Here is a 22,016-nt window from a genome sequence, read left to right as displayed (position 1 = left end):
TTTTCCAGTGAGTCAGCTCTTCCCATCAGGTGGCCAAAATATTGGAGCTTCAGCTTCAGCATCAGTCTCTTCAATGAATATTCAATGTTGATTTCCTTTAGGATTGACTGATTTGATCTCCTTGAAGTCTAAGGGACTCTCAAGAGTCTTCTCCAGAGCTACAGTTTGAAAACATCAGTTCTTGGGAAAGCATCAATTTCTTGGCGCTCAGCCTTCTTTATGGTCCAACTCTCACATCTGTACATGACTACTGGAAAAACCGTAGCTTTGACTATGCAGACCTTTTTAGGTCTTTAATCCATTTTGACTTTATTTTTATGTATGGTGCTAGGTAGTGTTCTAATTTCATTCTTTTACATGTAGCTATCCAGATTTACCAGCCTCACTTATTGAAGATACTCTCTTTTTTCCATTGTTTATTCTTGCCTCCTTTGTTACAGATTAGGTGACCATAGGTACATGGGTTTATCTCTGGGCTTTCTATCCTGTACTATTGATTTATATTTCTGTTTTTGTGCCAGTACCATACTGTTTTGATTACTATAGCTTTTTAGTATAATTTGAAGTTGGGGAGCCTGTTTCTTCCTGCTCCATTTTTCTTTCTCAAGAGTACTTTGACTCTTGGAGTCTTTTGTGTTTCCATACAAATTGTAAAAAAAAAATTTTGTTCTAATTCTGTAAAGAATGCCATTGGTAATTTGATAATAATTACTTTTAATCTGTAGATTTCTTTGGGTAGTATATTCATTCTCACTATATTGATTCTTCCAATCCAAGAACATGGTTTATTTCTCCATCCATTTGTGTCCTCTTTGATTTCTTTCATTGGAGTATTATAATTTTATAAGTATAGATCTTTTGCTTCCTTAGGTAGACTTATTCCTAGACATTTTTTTTGTTGTGATGGTAAATGGGATTGTTTCCTTAATTTCTCTTTCTGCCTTTTTGTTAGTGTATAGGAATGCAAGAGATTTCATGCATTAGTTTTGTATCCTGCCAGTTCACCAAATTCACTGATTAGATCCAATAGTTTTCTGATGGAATATTTAGGATTTTCTATGTATAGTAACATGTCATCTGCAAACAGTGACAGTTTATGTGTCTTGTCTTTGAACATATCCTTTCTCTTTAATACAATGGAATTATTTTGGATACCATAGTTTGTTTCCCCCTTTTTTCATTCTGTCCCTCTGTCATGACTGTAAACTGAACTTTGAATTCAGTTCAGTCGCTCAGTCATTAGTGGGAGACAATTAGGCCTTTAAGTGTTTATAGTTGGTGCCACCTGCCCATATTATGTTGCTGCTTACCTTATTCTGTGTGACTTGCATGCCATACTTCTAAGGCTCTCTTTCCTGTTTCATAAGTTTGTGAATCTGTTCTAGCTATCCCTCAGGTATACCATGATCCTTGTTGATTTCAAAGCCCCAAAGGATGATAGACTTTGTTAAAAACCAAATCAAGAAGTGTGAAAGCCTTAAATACATGGGAGAATATGGCGGCTTTTACAATTAATGTTGCAGGGGTGGGGGGGGACAGTGAAATAAATTACTAAAAATTCAAAAGAAAAAGTCAGAACAAAAAAGCAATACACTAAAAGAGACTGTGGCAGTAATGCCTTGGCTTTGAGAATCTGGTTGGCACAGCAACAGCTTAAAGACGTTGGCAGCAGGCAGAGAAAGTACAGCGTGTTGTAAATGAACAGAGAATCACAGCCTAGGAGACCATTTTAGTTTTAGAAATGTCAGAAAGCAAACCAGAGTTTCATCAGGAAATGAAGATTGAGAAGGCTTAAGATCTTAGTGGTCAAATTTGGCTTATATGAAAAGGAAAAGAAGGATAACCCCGGCCCCCACATGTCCCCAGGCCTAAAAGCTTTTTGGTATAGAGTAGGAAAAAGGAGAGTATATGCTCTATTATTAGGTCAAGGAAGATAACTCAGGTCAAAGAGATTTAACAGAAAAAGAAAGATGAGAGTAAACTGGAATGACCTCTCATTGCCCCTCCTCTTCCCACAAACTAGCCCAGGCCCAGAAAACTATGGAGGGGCCCTCTGAGTATTATAGACAAAGTGTCATTAATAAGAGCAGATTACAGTCCTTTTCATGACAGATTACAAAATATTCAGGAAAAAAAAATCAAGATAGAAAGACCACAAGAGCAGCATAGGATACTTCAGGCATTATTTAGTGAATTTCAGGAGACACCACTTGTGATTGGGGAAGCAGGTATAGTTTGGAGCAAAGAGGAAGATGCCCATAACACTTAGAGAGTTAGAGCTCTAAGGGAAGAGGAGAAAAGATTAAATCACTAAACTAGGATTTCAATATGTATGGATCTGGTGTAGGTTAGATATTGGAATGATGCAAAGACATCACCTGAAAGAAATTCTTCTATTCAGGGATGTGAAGATGGATAAGGTAGTTTTATTTGAACTCTGAATGCTTTCTGCAGACTTAGAACTTCTTTTCTTCTTTTTAATATTTATTTATTTTTAGCTGTGCTGGGTCTTCATTGCTACACCCAGGTTTTGTCTAGTTGCAGTGAGTGGGGACTACTCTTAGTTGCAGTTCATGGGCTTCTCATTGTAGTGGCTTCTCTTATTGCAGAGTATGGGCTCTAGGGTGCATGGGCTCAGCAGTTGTGGTACTGGGCTCAGTAGTTGTGGCTTGCGGGCTCAAGAGTGCTGGCTCGGTAGTTGTGGCATATGGGCTTACTTGCTCTATGGCATGTGGGCTCTTCCTGGAGCAGGGATTGAACCTGTATCCCCTGCACTGGGAGCGCATTCTTAACCACTCCACCAGGGAAGCCCCTAGAAATTCTTTTCTTTACAGTCCTTACTGTGGGAGGAATCCCCTAAGGTAAAGCCTGGAGTATGTTAAGAAAACAAATGTCTTAAACACAAAAGAAAGAGAAGGAAAAGGAAAGACAATATGGTCCAACAAATAGTGTTAGCATTATGCATGGTAAGGAATATACAAAACCTTAAGAAATAAATCAGGGAGAAATAGAAAGAAATAGAAATAGAAGCATATGCTACTACTTCTGGGGGTAGAGTGCAAAATAATGTTATACTACAAGTTATTAAAAACCAAAGGGAACGCAAGGTTTCAGGATAGAAGACATGACAGCAGATACACTGGTACTCACTGAGTGGGTGAGTGCCTTTGGAAGTTATCAACAGCAGCCCCTTTGGTTTAGGAATTTGTCAAGGGTTCTTTCCTTATTGGGTCATTTGTGAAAACAAGGGATGAACCTTCCTTAAAAGGCAGGTTTTGTAGTCTGAAGGAACCTGGAGCAGAGAGTGATAACAACAGTCACTGTGACATAGAGCAAAATCCTTAGTATCTTGCTGGGGACAGAGATGTGTATATAGATGAACAAGAGACTGATACTGTGAAGACTGTTAGGCCATAAATTTCACTCAGAGAGCTATCTTTTATGAATGTAAAGTACCTTCTCATAACTGGAGGAGGGTATGGCAATCCACTCCAGTATTCTTGCACAAAGAATTCCATGGAAAGAGGAGCCTGGGATCATAAAGTGTCAGACATGACAAAAGCGACTTAGCATGCACTTTCTCAAACAGGAAGTAGATGAGATTGTTAAGAATACAAGAGTCAAAGGGAAATGAAAATGAAAATACAGTTGACCCTTGAACAACATGAGGTTTAGGGGCACCAACATTCCCCTCAGTCAAAAATACAGATATAAATTTACAGTTGGAATCAATTCCTTATCCATGGTTCTACATCTTTGGATTCAACCACCCTTGGATTGTATCATGTACTACATGCATGCATGCATGCATGCTAAGTCGCTTCAGTCGTGTCCAACTCTTTGCAACCCCATGTACTGTAGCCTGCCAGGCTCCTCAGTCCATGGGATTCTTCAATCAAGAATACTGGAGTAGGCTGCCATGCCCTCCTCCAGGGATCTTCCCAACTCAGGGATCAAATCCCCATCTTTTACATTGGCAGGTGGATTCTTTGCCCACTGAGCTACCTGGGAAGCCCATCAGGCACTATATGAAAGTGAAGTTGCTCAGTCGTGTCCGACTCTTTGTGACCCCATGGACACCAGGATCCTCCATCCGTGGGATTTTCTAGGCAAGAGTACTGGAGTGGGTTGCCATTTCCTTCTCCAGGGATTCTTCCTGACCCAGGGATTGAACCCAAGTCTCCTGCATTGTAGACAGACGCTTTACTGTCTGAGCCACCAGGAAATATAGTACATGATAAATATTTATTTTAAAAAAAACCATACATAAATGAACTTATGCAATTCAAACCTGTGTTATTCAAAAGTTAACTGTATTTTAAATATGTAGGATGGATAATGAAGAAAAGGGGGGGGCTTAGAAAAGATGAAGAGATTTGAGGGACCACTACAATGAATGTGATACTAAAAGAAGACAGAATGTGAGCCTGTCTATCCCAGCTATCTGAAGACAAAACTTGTGCCCTTGAGATCCAATTAGAGAAAAATTCCTATCTATAAAAGAATTAGGACCATCTGATTCCCATACTCTTATGGAGGCATCCACATATTGTACAGTTTCTTCTCACAGAGTGACAGTTAAGCACAAAGTGAGAATAAAGAGAAGGATCACAGCTCCCTCACCTCTACTACCTCACTCACAGAGGACCTAGTAATTTGATTGGATCCCTTGAGCCATGTTTGTTAGTGTGTTTAGGCTGGTCACTATGGATTGAAAAATCTTTCTCTTTAGTGCTTTTTTTTTTTCTTTTTGCCATTCAGAGATATTAAAACACTAAGCCAGAGTCTTCTGGGTGCCCAACCATCTTGCTTTCCTGCGTCCTTCACTTGATATTTCATGTAGTTAAGAGTTCTTATCAATTCAATGGTCAATTACTAAGGTTGGGACTTGGCAGGAGAATGTGAAGTCCTTTTTGGACCCTGAGCTGAGGTTATTTACTGAAACCTAGCTTTACAGAGAACCCTGTACCAAAGTACTGGGCACTAACTCCACTAATCACAAAGTAATGTTTTAATTTCTATTTATCTTTGCACCTTATTTATATCTTTCCTTTACTACCTTTGCATGGGTTAAGTCAAAACAATTATTCCTGAGTCACTGCCTGTAACACCAAATTTCTATCATCAAAAATCTTATGTTAGTACCTAGCAGGCAAGACTTATGGGATTAGGACTTACAGGACTGACCACATCCAACAGGATATGATTAAGAAACAGACTAGAAGCGAAATGAGGTTGGTCCCTGGAACCATCATCGCTAATACTCTATTTTATGATCTCTAGTTAAAACTTGTCATAGAATCCTTTTCATCTGTAGTTCACCCTTTTTATGACCAGCTCCATCTAAAAGCCCCTGTATCAGTGAAATCCTGGTGGAAATGAAGTTAGCTTATTATCATTAAGCTGGTCAATCATTTGGGGGTGGAGGGACAAAGCTAATTTTTCAGTAACTGGAAATAATGTTGCCTTTCTTTCATATGTCTACTGTTTCTTGTGGCCTCTTGCTATAGAGATGATGAGTGACTTATTTCTTTTTATATATTTCTCCATACTTCCCAAATTTTCCAAACTATATGCTTACCATTTTTATAATCAGGGAAAAGAAAAACAAAAGGAAAGAAAATTCCATAAATTTAAGAAATTGAATCAGAAGAGAGAAAGAAAGTTTCCTTTACCCATAATTCCAGTCTGGTCTTAGAAATAAAACTCACATCCCTCAGGGGAGAATGTCAGTATTGAAATTCTATGATTAGGGATGATGTTCATCATAACAAATGATAAATAATATACTATTTGCTCATTTAATTCTCATTTTGTCTTTAAATCTCAATATGTCTTTAAATCATTTTTTATTCCTCCTAAAACAACCGTTTGTTGTCTCAAAGGGTAAATATTCTCTGAACAACAAAACCAATTATTAAATTATATCTTAGTATCACTCATTCTTAATTGTCCTTTTTATAGATGATTGGGTTAGGGAAAAAGTATTTTCAAATATCTTGCATGCCCTTAAGGCAAAACATGGCCATTAAAAGGTTGGTGAAAGATCTCAGATATTGATAGGGTACAGGGTCCTGATAATGTCAGAGTATAAAATAGGAATACTAACATTTTTGGAGGATAGTTGCTTTACAATGTTGTGTTGGTTTCTTCTGTATAATAAAGTGAATCAGCTATAAGTATACATATACACCCTCCCTGTTGTGCCTCCCTCCCTCTAACCCTAGCATCTTATTAGAGTAAGACTGAATCATTTTCAAAAAAAGAGATTTTATGTCTAGGAGTAAAAAGTTAAGCTTTTTAGAATCTGTTCTATGAACATGGACAGTGTATATATTTAGATGATATCAGAGTAAATAATACCCAATATAAATTTGAAGGGTTTTGTTAGTCTGGCTAAGAATTGGTTAGTCTACATTGCATCCCTAGAAGACAGAGTCTCTGAGGTGGCCTCCAAATTCTTCAACTGAGTTTTGTCTTACACCAAGTAGAGATGAAGCAGCCTTGGTTCTCATCATTGAAGGCAAGATGGGCTCTCTGATTTTTATGTGGGTCTGGGATGGGGGCTGCCATGTTTTTTCAATCACCTAAAATTTTGTTTTATGTCTACAGTTGAATCAGCATTGATATATACACCACCCCAATCAAGATATAGAATTCCCCTAAATTGCTGCAGGCCTCATGATGGTCAATTTCCTTCCCTAATCCCCAGCCCTATGAAGTTATTTCTGTTTTCTGTAACTGTTGGTTAGTTTAATCTTTTCTAGAATTTCAGTATGCGAAACCATACAGTATATACTGTTTTGTTTGACTTCAAATCAACAGAAAGCTTTTGAGATTCAGCCAAACTGTTAAATGCATTTATGTTCATACTTTTTAAAAGCAGCTTTATTGGAGTATTATTTACATACCATGAAATAAATAAACAGTGGTATATCCATTCAGTGGAATACTATAAAGCAATAAAAAATAGTGAATTAAGAGGAGCAGTAATGTGCCAAGTCCCTCAAGCCACAATTCTGAAAACCTAGCTTTATCTTGCTTCACATTTCATTTGTGTGTGGGTATGATGTGAAGTAGAGGTCATGGTTTGCCTCTTTCCCATACAGATATCCAATTTCTCCAGCACTATTTATTGAAAATCCTATTAGTTCTCCATTGAACTCCCTTTGTACTTTTGTAAAAAAAATCAGTTGAGAGAAGATATTGTCAAATCACATATTCAGTAAAGAATATATAACTAATTTTCTCAACTTAATAATAAACAAAGAACTGATTTTTTTTTTAATGGGCCAAAGACTTGAACAGATTCTTCACCAAAGACAATATACAGTTGGCAGCACATATGATAAAATCTACTAAAAATTGGTTTTAAAAAACAGTGAGAATCTCAAGTTCAATGACAGAAGCTCCACTGCAGACAGATGCATCCAAGAAGATGAAGATTTTCCCCAGGAGGGGTGGGCAACCAGCATTTCTTATTGTCCTCAGATCTATTTTGAAGCTCTGTTTCATCTAAGCATGGTTGAGAGGATTGTGGCTCCCTTCCTCTAGCCAGCTTTAAATCATAGTATGGAAGCTCTAACCTAGGCATGTCAGGTCAAAAACACTCGCCCCCAGTCACCCTCACTCCAGTTGACTTATAGGCTATTTTCCACAGCAAGAGAGGCCAAGACACACTGTGCTTTAAAGTAGGTGTGTCATTCTGAAACAGACCACTGATGCCAGTTCCAGCTCTGGAGCAGTGATACAGAGATTTTCCCCAGGAAGAAAGGTGATCCATAAGAACAGCAAATTCTGATGCTCTCCCCAGGGAAACTGAGTTTATTGAAACATGGTATGGGGAAGTTTAAGCCAAAGGGTGCTTTTGAAATGCTGGAGATTTTGGTAGTAATGTATGGCAAAACCAATACAGTATTGTAAAGCAAAATAAAGTAAAAATAAAAATTTTTAAAAAAGAAGAGGCTAGTAGTTTCATGAGACTAAGCAAAACTAATCATAGACCAATTTACTAGAGAGAATGAGGGAAAGAAATAAGAATAGTCTTCCTGTAGTCAGAACAAAACTCAAAGGCTGGCCTCCAAACCTACCTCTACAAAGGGGCACAAATTTAATTAGATTGGACTGAGGAGCAATATATGACATAGGGCAATCTCAAAAGCAGCAGGGTAATTACTTGGCAATTACTGATTCCTAATAGCTCTGTGTGTTACCAGCAGAGGTAGATAGCTTAACAGAGACATCAGAGAAAGAGAAAAAAAGATCTCTGCTAAAACCACTGTCATCTCAGGGTGACTGTATGAACGCCCAAAGCTGTGCTTTTTGAGGAATGACATTAATGGGGAACTGCTCACTATAGGGGAAATAGACTTCATTAAAATAGTCTACCCATATCACTAAACAAAGAAGCAAACAACAACAATAAACCCTGAGTAAGGAAGGGTCAGTACACAGAGCTGCTACAATTAGACATGCAAAAAAAAGGCAAAACAGGAAATATAACTCATACATGGGTTTTTCCCATACATGGGAAAAAAAGAAGAAACTGAAACTGCCAGTGAGAGGGCCTAGATATCAGTTGAGAAGACGAATATTTCAGAATTGGTATTATAGTAAATATGTTCAAAGTATTATATAAAACTTTACTTAAAAAATTAAAGAAAGGTATGATGGCAATGTTCCTCTTTTTGAAGTTTTAATTTAATTTTATCTTTTAAAATAAATTTATTTATTTTAATTGGAGGCTAATTACAATACTGTATTGGTTTTGCCATACATTGATATGAATCTGCCATGGGTGTACATGTGTTCCCCATCCTGAACACCCCTCCCACCTCCCTCCCCATTCCATCCCTCTGGGTCATCCCAGTGCACCAGCCCCAAACATCCTGTATCATGCATTGAACCTGGACTGGTGATTCATTTCACATATGATAATATACATGTTTCAATGTCATTCTCCCAAATCTTCCCACCCTCACCCTCTCCCACCGAGTCCAAAATACTATTCTATACATCTGTGTCTCTTTTGCTGGATGACAATGTTTCAATAAAAAGAAAATACCATTAAAAATATAAATTAGTTTTAAAAATCAAAATTCTGGAGTTTAAAAATATAATAACAAAATTAAAAATTCACTATAAGAGATCCAGTAGGCTTCAAAGAGTGGACTTGAACTAGAAGAAGAAAAAAATGGTGAACTTGAAAATAGATCAATAGAGATTATGCAATCTTCCTAATAAAGAGAAAAAAGAATGAAGAAATATTAACAGAGCCTCAGAGATGTGTACAACAACATTAAATGCACCAAAATATGCACAAAGAGAATATCAGAAGAAGGAGAAGAGAGAAGAAAAGGAGCAGAAAAATATTCAAAAAAATAATGGCTGAAAATTTCTGAGTTTTGATGGAAAACATTAATCTACAATCTAAGAAGCTCAGAGAACTGCAAGTAGAATAAATGCAGAAATCAATACCAAGACACATCATGGTAAAAATATTAAAAGACAAAGACAAAATCTTGAGAGCAGCAAGAGAAAAATGACTCCTCACATGTAGCGAACCCCAGTAAGATGAACAGGTGACTACTAATCAAAAAGCATCGAAAGTAGAAGGGGAGAGTAGGATGATATATTCAAAGAGCTGAAAGAAAAAATTCTGTCAATCAGTAATAATATATCCAGTAGAGCTGTCTTATAAGAATGAAAGCTGAATAAAAATATTCCCAAATAAGCAAGAGCTGAGAGAATTTGTTGCTAGCAGACCTACCTTATAAGAAATACTCAGAAAAATTCTTCGGACAGGAAGCAAGTGACCTCAGGAAAAAATATCTGGTCTGAATATCTCTTGTGACTATAGATACAAAATCCTCAAAAACAAAACAAAACAAAACCCCTAGCAACTGAAAATTGGAATCCAGTGATATGTAGAAAGGATTATTTACCACAGCCAAGAACCAAGTAGGATTTACCCCAAGAAATGAAAGTTTGTTTTAAATATGAGAATTCATCAATGTAAAATAATGTATTAATAAAACAAAGGACAAAACTACATGATCCTTTGAACTGTTATGGAAAAGCATTTGACAAAATCCAACATGCTTTCACGACAAAACAAAACAAAACAAAACAAAACACCCAACTCATTCGAAGCAGGAGATTCCTCAATCTGATAAAGAATATCTACAGAAGTACCCATAGGTACTATTGTACATGATAGTGGAAGACTAAAAGATATCCCCCTTAAGGTAAGGATCAAGACAAGGATGTCCCTTTTGTCATTTCAATGGAACATTGTACTGGAATTTCTAGCCAAGACAATTAGATGAAAATTAAATAATAGACATGCAGACTGAAAAGGAAGAAGCAAAACTAACTCCATTTGCAGATGACACAATCTTGTATATAGAAAATACTAAAGAATCTCAAAAAAGAGAGAAAAAGAAATGAAAAACCTATTCAAACGAATAAATGAGTTAAGCAATGTCAATTACAAAACCACTGTATTTCTCTACACTAGGAATGGACAATCTGAAAATAAAGTTAAGAAAACAATTCTTGTTACAATGGCATCAAAATAAAATACTTAGAAATAAATTTAACAAGAAAACGCAAGACTTGTAAAATGAAAACTACAAAATGTTGTTGAAAGGAATTAAAGAAGACCTAAATATAGTAAGACATCCAATATTTCTGAATTAAAACTTAAATATGAAGTGGCAGTGCTCAAATTGACCATATGGCACAAATTGACAAGCAAATCCTAAAATGTACGTGGCTGTTCAAGGGATTCAGCATAGTCAAAGTAATCTTGAAAAAAGGACAAAATTGGAACACTCACTCTTTCCTAATTTCAAAACCTACTACAAACCTACAGTAATTGAGACAGTGTGGTACTAGCAGCATAAAGTTAAACAGATAGATCAATTGAGTAGACTTGAATGTCCAGAAATGAACTCTCAAATTTATGGATAGATGCTTTTTGACAAGCAATCCAAGATAATTCAATTGGGGGAAAATATGTCTTTTCAACAAATAAACTTGAACTACTAGATAACACATGCAAAAGAATGAAGTTAGAGCCTTTCCTCACACCATACACACCAGAGGGATGGTACAGGGTGGGGGGAGGGGGAGAAGGGAGGGGGGTTCAGGATGGGAAACACGTGTATACCTGTGGCAGATTCATGTTGATGCTTGGCAAAACCAATATAATATTGTAAAGTAATTAACCTCCAATTAAAATAAACAAATTTATATTAAAAAAATAATAACTCAAAATGAATGAAAGTGCTAGATGTGGGAGATAAACCAACAAAGCTCTTAGAGAAAAATAGGAGTAAATCTTTGTGACTGTGAGTTCAACAATGGTTTCTTAGATGTGACACCCAAAGCACAAGCAACAAAGGAAAAAATAGATAATTAAGACAACAAAATTAAAAATTCCTCTACTTCAAAGGACATAATTTAGAAAATGAAAGTGAAGTCGCTCAGTCGTGTCTGACTCTTTGCAAACCCGTGAACTGTAGCCTACCAGGCTCCTTCCTCCATGGGATTTTCCAGGCAAGAATACTGGAGTGGGTTGCCATTTCCTTCTCCAGAGAAAATGAAAAGATCTACCTAAATAATGGGATTAAATATTTGCAAATCATATATCTGATAAGGAACTATACCCAGATATATAAAGGACCTTTTACAACTCAACAACAAATCAATTAAGAAACAGGCATATAATCTGAATAGATATTTCTTCAAAGAGACATACAAATAAGTGATACACACATGAAAAGTTGGTCGACATCTTTAGTTTTCAGGGAAATGTTAATAAAAACCACGTGAGATACTGCATCTCAACCACTAGGAATGCTATAGCAAAAAAAAAAAAGGTGGACAAGTGTTGGTGAGGATGTATAGAAATCTGAACCTTCATATATTTCTGTTGGGAATGTAAAATGATGTGGACACTTGGGAAAATGATTTGGCAGTTTTATATGCAGAGCACATCATGCAAAATGCTGGGCTGGATGAATCACAAGCTGGAATCAAGATTTCTGGGGAAAATAACAGCAACCTCAGATATGCAAATAGTGCCACTCAGTCCATTCTAAAGGAGATCAGTCCTGGGTGTTCATTGGAAGGACTGATGCTAAAGCTGAAACTCCAGTACTTTGGCCACCTCATGCAAAGAGTTGACTCATTGGAAAAGACTCTGATGCTGGGAGGGATTGGGGGCAGGAGGAGAAGGGAACGACAGAGGATGAGATGACTGGATGGCATCACCAACTCGATGGACGTAAGTTTGAGTGAACTCTGGGAGTTGGTAATGGACAGGAAGGCCTGGCATGCTGCAATTCATGGGGTCACAAAGAGTTGGACATGACTGAGTGAATGAACTGAACTGAACTGAATAGTAGAAAGTGAAGTTGAACTAAAGAGCCTCTTGATGAGGGTGAAAGAGGAGAGTGCGAAAGCTGGCTTAAAATTCAACATTCAAAAAGTTAAGATCATGGCATCCGGTCTCATCACTTCATGGCAAATAGAAGGGGGAATATTGGAAACAGTGGCAGATTTTATTTTATTGGGGTACAAAATCACTGGAGACAGTGACTGCAGCCATGAAATTAAAAGATGCTTGCTCCTTGGAAGAAAAGCTATGACAAACCAAGACAGCATATTAAAAAGCAGAGACATCGCTTTGCTGACAAAGATCCATATATATAGTCAAAGCTATGTTTTTTCCAGTAGTCATGTATAAGTGTGAGAGCTGGACCATAAAGAAGGCTGAGCTCCAAAAAATGGATACTTTTGAATTGTGGTGCTGGAGAAGACTCTTGAGAGTCCCCTGGACAGCAAGGAGATCAAACTAGTCAATCATAAAGGAAACCAACTCTGAATATTCATTGGAAGGACTGATGCTGAAGCTGAAGCTCCAGTACTTTGACCACCTGATGCAAAGATCTGACTCACTGGAAAAGACCCTGGTGATGGGAAAGACTGAGGGCAAGAGGAGAAAGGAGCAACAGAGGATGAAATGGTTGGATGGCATCAACGACTCCGTGGTCATGAGTTTGAGCAAACATTGGGAGATAGAGAAGGACAGGGAAGCCTGGCATGCTGCAGTCCATGGGATCGTAAAGAGTTGGACATGGCAGTGACTGAACAACAACAACAAAAAGTAAAACAAAGCAATACCATCTGAACTGGTATTTCCAAGGGAAAGGAAATTCCAATAGAAACTAAGCATATGCCCATGAAAAATATCTACACAATGTTCACAGTAGCATTATTCAAAATAGTGGGAAAAAATGAAAACACCTATATTGTCTATCAACTGAAAAAATGGATACACAATATGTAGTACATCTGTACAACAGAATATTGTTCAGCTACAGAAAATGATAAAGTGCCGTAGAGTCTAAAGTCAGGGAGCCTGAATCCTCCAGCTCTGTTTTTCTTTTTCAGTGTTGCTTTGGCCAGCTTCCTTGGTGGCTCAGTAGTAAAGAATCCATCTGCAAGTGCAGGAGATGCAAGAGACTTGGGTTCAATCCTTGATCCAGGAAGATTCCATATGCCACAGAGCAACTAAGCCTGTGTGCCACGACTATAGTGCCTGTGCCCTAAAGCCTTGGAACCACAACTACTGAAGCCTGAGCACCCTAGAGCCTGTGCTCTGCAACAAAAGGTGCCACTGCAATGAGAAACACTCACACAACAGCTAAAGAGTAACACCCACTTGCCTCAACTAGAGAAAGCCCACACAGCAACAAAGAACCAGCACAGCCATAAATAAATTAAAATTTTTTTAAAAGAAAGATTGATTTGACTATTTGAGTTCTTTTGTGTCTCCATACAAATTTTGAAATTTTTTTGTTCTATTTCTGTGAAAAATGTCATTAGTAAATTGATAGGGATTGCATTGAATGAACTTGTAGATGCCTTGTGAAAGTGAAAGTTAGTCACACAGTCCTGTCCAACTCTGCGATTCCATGGACTGCAGCCTGTCCTGCTCCTCTGTCCATGGAATTCTCCGGGCAAGAGTACTGGAGTGGGTTGCCATTTCCTTCTCCAAGGGATCTTCCTGATCCAGGGATTGAACCCAGGACTCCCTCATTGCATGTGGATTCTTTACTAGCTGAGCCACAAGGGAAGACCTGATTCTTTGTAGATTGTCTTGGGTGCATCTATGCATGCTCAGTCGCTTCAGTTGTGCCTGACTCTTTGCGACCCTATGGAATGCAGCCTGCCAGGCTCCTCTGTCCATGAGATTCTCTAAGCAAGAATACTGGAGTGGGTTGCCATGCCCTCCTCCAGAGGATCTTCCTGATCCAGGGACTGAACTCAAGTCTCCTGCATCTCCTGTATTGCAGGCAGATTCTTTACCACTGAGTCATGGGGTAGAAGTCCAGATTGCCTTGGGTAGTATAGTCATTTTGACAATATTGATCCTTCCAGTCCATGAACATGGTATGTCTTTCCATCTGTTTATGTCTTCTTCGATTTCTTTCATTAATATCTTATAATTTTCAGAGTACAAGTCTTTTGTCTCCTTAGGTAGGTTTATTACTAGGTATTTTTATTCTTTTTGATGCAATGGTAAATGGAATTGCTTCTTGAATTTCTCTTTCTGATCTTTAGTTGTTAGTATATAGAAATGCAACACAGTCATCAAAACAGTATGGTACTAGCACAAAAACAGAAATACAGATCAATGGAACAGGATAGAAAACCCACAAATAAGCCCATGCACCTCAATTTTAACCTGTGACAAAGGAGGCGAGACTATGCAATGTTGGAAAGACAATCTCTTCAACAAATGGTGCTGGGAAAATTGGACAGCCACATGTAAGATAAAAAAAAAAAAAGAAATTAGATCACTCCTTAACTCCATACACAAAAATAAGTTTAAAATGGATTAAAGACCTAAATGTTAGACTAGACACTATAAAACTCCTAGAGAAAAAATGCTACTAGAGAAAAACATAGGCGAAACTCTCTCTGACAAAAATGACAGCAACATATTTTTTAAACCACCTCCTAGAATAACAGAAATAAGAGCAAAAATCAACAAATGTGACCTACTTAAACTCAAAAGCTTTTGCACAGCAAAGGAAACAGTAAACAAAAGACAACCCACAGATTGGGAGAAAATATTTGCAAGTGATGTAACTGATAAGGGATTAGCCTCCAAAATTTACAAACAGCTTATGACAGTTAATAGCATCAAAACAAACAACCCACTCAAAAAATGGGCAGAAGACCTGAATAGACATTTCTCTAAAGAGGACATACACAAGAATAGGCCATTCTTTTTAATGACTGAGTTATATTCCTATAAACACCACATCTTTATCCACTGTTCACTGTTCATAGCCAATAAGCACATGAAAAGGTGTTTAAAATCGCTAGTTATTAGAGAAATGCAAATCAAAACTACAATGAGATATCACCTCACACAGACAGAATGGCTATCAAAAAACCCACAAACAACAATGCTGGAGAGGGTATGGAGAGCAGGGAACCCTCCTGCGTTGTTGTTGAGACTGTAAATTGGTACAGCCACTATGGAAAACAGTATGGAGGTTCCTTAAAAAAACTAAAAATAAAAAATAAACTAAAAATAAAGCTACCATATGACCCTGCAATCACACTCCTGGGCATATATCCAGAGAAAAACATGGCCCCAAAAGATACATACACCCCAGTGTTTGTTGCTGCACTGTTTACAATAGTCAAGACATGGAAACAGCCTAAATGTCCATAGACAGAGGAATGGATAAATGGATAAAGAAGATGTGATGAATGTTTGTATGTGTGTGTGTATATATATATATGTATATATATATACACACACACACGCACATATATATATATATATACACACACACACATATATATATAATGTAATATTACTCAGCCATTAAAAAGAATGAAATAAGGCCTTTTGCAGCAGCATGGATGGACATAGAGAGTGTCATGGAGTGAAGTAAGTCAGATAGAGAAGGAGAAATATCATATGACATCCCTTATATGTGGAATCTAAAAAGAAATGATACAAATGAACTTACAAAACAGACTCACAGACTTAGAAAATGAACTCATGGTTGCTGGAGGCAAGGGATAGTTAAGGACTTTTGGAAGGTCATGTACACACTGCTATATTTTAAATGGTTAACCAACAAAAACCTACTGCGTAGCACATGGAACTCTGCTCAATGTTCTATGCCAGTCTGGATGGGAGGGGAGTTTACTGGAGAATGGATACATGTATATGTATAGCTGAGTCCCTTCACTGTTCACCTGAAACTATCACAACATTGTTAATCAGTTATACCCCAGTATAAAATGTTTTTTGTGCTTAAAGAAAAGTAAAAATAAAATTAGGATAAATGATAAAGGGCTGATGCATGCTACAAAATGGATGGACCTGGAAAACATGCTAAGTGAAAGAAAGACCATGTATTGTAGGATTCCATGTACATTAAATGAGCAAGCAAATCCATGAAAAGAGAAAGCAGATTAATGTTTGCCTAAAACAAAGATCATGGCATCCAGTCCCATCACTTCATGGAAAATAGATGGAGAAACAGTGGAAACAGTGTCAGACTTTATTTTGGGGGGCTCCAAAATCACTGCAGATGGTGACTGCAGCCATGAAATTAAAAGACACCTACTCCTTGGAAGAAAAGTTATGACCAACCTAGATAGCATATTCAAAAGCAGAGAGATTAACTTTGCCGACTAAGGTCCATCTAGTCAAGGCTATGGTTTTTCCAGTAGTCATGTATGGATGTGAGAGTAGGACTGTGAAGAAGGCTGAGTGCCAAAGAATTGATGCTTTTGAAGTGTGGTGTTGGAGAAGACTCTTGAGAGTCCCTTGGACTGCAAGGAGATCCAACCAGGCCATCCTGAAGGAGATCAGCCCTGAGATTTCTTTGGAAGGAATGATGCTAAAACTGAAACTCCAGTACTTTGGCCACCTCGTGTGAAGAGTTGACTCATTGGAAAAGACTCTGATGCTGGGAGGGGTTGGGGGCAGGAGGAGAAGGGGACGACTGAGGATGAGATGGCTGGATGGCATCACTGACTCGATGGACGTGAGTCTGAGTGAACTCCAGGAGTTGGTGATGGACCGGGAGGCCCAGCGTGCTGCGATTTATGGGGTCGCAAAGAGTCGGACACGACTGAGCGACTGAACTGAACTGAACTGAAAGCTGGAAAAAGGGAATGAGAGGAAAGTAGGAGGGAACATGCTAATCGGTATGAGGATATTTTGTTAGGGTGATAAAAATGTTCTGGAATTAGTGGTGAAGGTTGCACAACTTTGTTAATATACTAAAAACTACTGAAACTAAAAACTACTAAAAGGGTGAATTTTATGGTATGTGAATTTTATCTCAAGCTATTAAGAACATACACATAAAATGAAGTGTCAATTATGGTGGGCTAAATAATACTTCCTCTCCCCCAATTTGCCTACATCATAATCTCTGAAACCTGTGACTGTTATCTAACATTGTAAAAGGTGCTTTCCAGATATAAGCAAGTCAAGGATCTTGAGCTGGGGAGATCATCCAACATTATCTGTATGGACCCAAAATAACCACCAGAATCCTGTTTAGGAAGAAGCTGGAGTATCTGTTGAAAGAAAGGGATGTGACAACAGAAACAAAGATTGCAGTGATATGCTTTGGAGATGGAGAAAAAAAAACAGGCATGAGCCAAGGAATGTAGGTGGCCTCTAGACGATGGAAAAGGTAAGGGAAAGGAGTTTCTCTTGCAGTTTCCAGAAGGAATACAGTCTGTCTTGTGCTTTGATTTTAGTCTTATAATACTCATTTCAAACTTCAGGCTTTCAGAATTGTACAATAAATAAGTTTCTGCTGTTTTAAGGCATTAAATTCATGTTAGTTTGTGCAGCAGCAATAGGAAACTAATATAACATTTCATAGCCAATAGATAAATAAATGACTAAAACAAAAAATGTTAACCACACTAAATGTTTTTTATTGAAGAATAGCTGATGTACAATGTTATGTTTCAGGTGTACAACATAGTAATTTACAATTTTTAAAGGTTATACTCCATTTATAGTTATTATAAAATATTGCCTATATTTCCCATGTTGTACAATATATCCTTATAGCTTAATTATTTTATCATAGTAGCTTGCACCTTTTAATCCCCTACCCCTAACTGGCCCCTCCCACCTTCCTTCTCTCCACTTTTACAATGCTGTGTTAGTTTTAGCAAAGTGATCAGTTACACATACATATATATCTATTTTTTTGAGATTCTTTTTCCATGGAGTTTATTACAAACTATGAAGCATAGTACCCTGTACTATACAGTAAGTTCTTGTTGGTTATCTGTTTTATATATAGTAAAGTGTATAAGTCAATCCAAAACTCCTTATTTATCCCTCTCCCTTCCCCAACTTTTATAAATTTTATTTATTTATCTGTGCTGGGTATTCGTTGCTGTGAGTGAGTTTTTTTTAGTTGCAGTAAGTGGGGGATATTCTCTATTTGCTGTGCATGGGCTTCTCTTTGCAGTGACTTTTCTTGTGGAGCATGGGCTCTAGGACACGTGGGCTTCAATAGTTGTGGTAAATAGGCTCAGCAGTTGTGGTTCATGGGCTCTAGAGCACAGGCTCAATGGTTATGGGTGCACAGGCTCAGTTCCTTCATAGCATGTGGAATCTTTCCAGACCAGGGATTGAACCTGTGTCCCCTGAACTGGCAGATAGATTCTTAACCACTGGACCCCAGGGAAGTTCCCCTCTTCCCCTTTGATAAACATATTTGTTTTCTATGTTCATGAGTCTGTTTCCACTTTGTGTAGAAATTCATTCATATCAATTTTTTTTACATTCTACATATAGGTGATATAATATGATATTTGTCTTTCTCTGGCTTACTTCACCTAGTATGATAATCTCTAGGTCCATCCATATTGCTGCAAATGGCATTATTTCATTCTTTTTCTAGCTGAATAATATTCCATTAAATGAATATACCACACCTTCTTTACCCATTCCTGTTGATGGATATTTAGGTTGCTTCCATGTCTTAGCTATTACAAATAGTATTGCAATGAACACTGAGGTGCATGTATCTTTTCAAATTATAGTGTTGTCTGGATATATGCCCAGGAGTGGGATTGCAGGATCATATAGCAGCTCTGTTTTAAGTTTTTTAAAGAACCTCCACTCTGTTCTCTGGGGCTTCCCTGGTGGCTCAGCAGTAAAGAATCTGCCTGCAATGCAGGAGACGCAGGAGGACTGGATTTCTAGGTCGAGTTAGATGCCTTAGAGTTAGATGGGTTAGATGCCCTGGAGGAAGGAATGCCAACCCACTCCAGTATTCTGGCCAGGAAAATCCCACGGACAGAGAAGCCTGGCAGGCTACAGTCCATGGGGTTGCAAAGAGTCAGACACAACTGAAACAACTGAGCACAAACACAGCACACACACACACACACACACACATACAGTTCTTTACAGGATATCACATCTTCTTTACCCATTCATCTGTTGATGGACATTTAGGTTGTTTCCATAAATTGGCAATAGTGAATAACTAATGCTGCTATGAACATTTGGGTGCATTTATCTTTTCAAACTAGTGGTTTTTTTTTTGTTGTTGCTGTTGTTTTTTTAAGATATATACTCAGGGGTGGCGTTGATTGTTGGGTTAAATGGTAGTTCTGGGCTTCCCTGGTAGCTCAGCTGGTAAAGAATTCACCTACAATGCAGGAGACCCTAGTTCAATTCCTGGGTCAGGAAGATCCCCTGGAGGAGGACATGGCAACCCACTCCAGCATTCTTGCTCGGAGAATCCCCATGGACAGAGCAGCCTGGTGGGCTACGTACAGTCCACAGAATCACAAAGAGTCGGACACGACTGAGTGACTAAGCACCACACAGCATGGTAGTTCTATTTTTAGTTTTTTGAGAAACCTTCATACTGCTTTCCACAATGGCTATACCAATTTACATTCCCTCCAACTGTGAATGAAGGTATCCTTTGCTCCACATTTTTGTTCTTTTTGATGATAGCCACTCTGACAGGTATAAGGTGATAGCTCACATTATTTTGATTTCCATTTCCCTGATAATTAGTGATGTTGAGCATCTTTTCATGTGCTTATTAGCCTATTTCCTCTTTGGAAAAATGTCTATTTGGGTCTTCTGCTCATTTTTAAATTGGGTTTGTTTTTTGATATTGAATTGTATGATGGATGTATGCTGGATGTTAACCTCTTATATATCATATACTTTGCATAAGTCTCCCATTCAGTAGATTGTCTCTTTTTTTGGCAATAGTTTCCTTTGCTGTGCAAAAGCTTTAAGTTCTCCCACACTCTGGGAGATAGTGAAGAACAGAGAAACCTGGTGTGCTGCAGTCCATGGGGTCACAAAGAATCAGACACGTTCAGTCGCTCAGTTGTGTCCGACTCTTTGCGACCCCATTGACTGCAGTATGCCAGGCTTCCCTGTCCAACATCAACTGCTGAAGCTTGCTCAAACTCATGTCCATCAAGTCAGTGATGCCATCCAACCATCTCATCCTCTATCGTCCCCTTCTCCACCTGCTGTCAATCTTTCCCAGCATCACAGTCTTTTCCAGTGAGTCAGCTCTTTGCATCAGGTGGCCAAAATATTGGAACGTCAGCTTCAGCATCAGTCCTTCCAATGAATATTCAGGATTGACTTCTTTTAGGATTGACTGGTTAGATCTCCTTGAAATCCAAGGGACTCTCAAGAGTCTTCTCCAACACCACAGTTCAAAAGCATCAACTTTTCAGTGCTCAACTTTCTTTATGGTCTAACTCTCACATTCACACATGACTACTAGAAAAACCATAGATTTGACTGGATGGATCTCTGTTGGCAAACTAATGTCTCTGCTTTTTAATATGCTGTCTAGATTGATCATAGCTTTTCTTTGTTTTTTTAATACATTGAAGTAGTATCCGTATTTGATCATAGCTTTTCTTCCAAGGAGCAAGCGTCTTTTAATTTCATGGCTGCAATCACCATATGCAGTGATTTTGGAGCCCCCCAAAATAAAGTCTGACACTGTTTCCATTGTTTCCCCATCTATTTGCCATAAAGTGACGGGACCAGATGCCATGATCTTAGTTTTCTGAATGTTGAGTTTCAAGCCAACTTTTCCACTCTCCTCTTTCACTTTCATCAAGAGGCTCTTTAGTTCTGCACTTTCTGCCATAAGGGTGGTGTCATCTGCTTATCTGAGGTTATTGGTATTTCTCCTGGCAATCTTGATTCCAGCTTGTGGTTCATCCACCCTGGCATTTGGTATGATATACTCTGCATATAAGTTAAATAAGCAGGGTGACAATATACAACCTTGGCATACTCCTTTCCCTATTTGGAACCAGTCTATTGTTTCATGTCCAGTTCTAACTGCTGCTTCTTGACCTGCATACAGATTTCTCAGAAGGCAGGTAAGGTGGTTTGGTATTCCCATCTCTTGGAGAATTTTCCACAATTTGTTGTGATCTACACAGTCAAATGTTGGGTGCAGTCAACAAAGCAGAAGCAGATGTTTTTCTGGAACTCTCTTGCTTTTTCAATGATCCAACGAATGTTGGCCATTTGATCTCTGGTTTCTCTGCCTTTTCTAAATCCAGCTTGAACATCTGGAAGTTCTCAATTCACATACTGCTGAAGCCTGGCTTGGAGAATCTTGAGCATTATTTTGCTAGCATGTGAGATGAGGGCAATTGTGTGGTAGTTTGAACATTCTTTGGCATTGCCTTCTTTGGGATTGAAATGAAAACTGACCTTTTTCATTCCTGTGGCCACTGCTGAGTTTTCCAAATTTGCTGGCATACTGAGTGCAGCACTTTCACAGCATCATCTTTTAGGATTTGAAATAGCTCAACTGGAATTCCATCACCTCCACTAGCTTTGTTCGTAGCAGTGCTTCCTAAGGCCCACTTGACTTTGCATTCCAGGATGTCTGGCTCTAGGTGAGTGATCACACCATCGT

The sequence above is a fragment of the Ovis aries genome, chromosome X (genome assembly GCF_016772045.2).
Source record: "Ovis aries strain OAR_USU_Benz2616 breed Rambouillet chromosome X, ARS-UI_Ramb_v3.0, whole genome shotgun sequence".
Taxonomy (NCBI): Eukaryota; Metazoa; Chordata; class Mammalia; order Artiodactyla; family Bovidae; genus Ovis; species Ovis aries.
Note: the sequence above shows the minus strand (reverse complement) of the source record.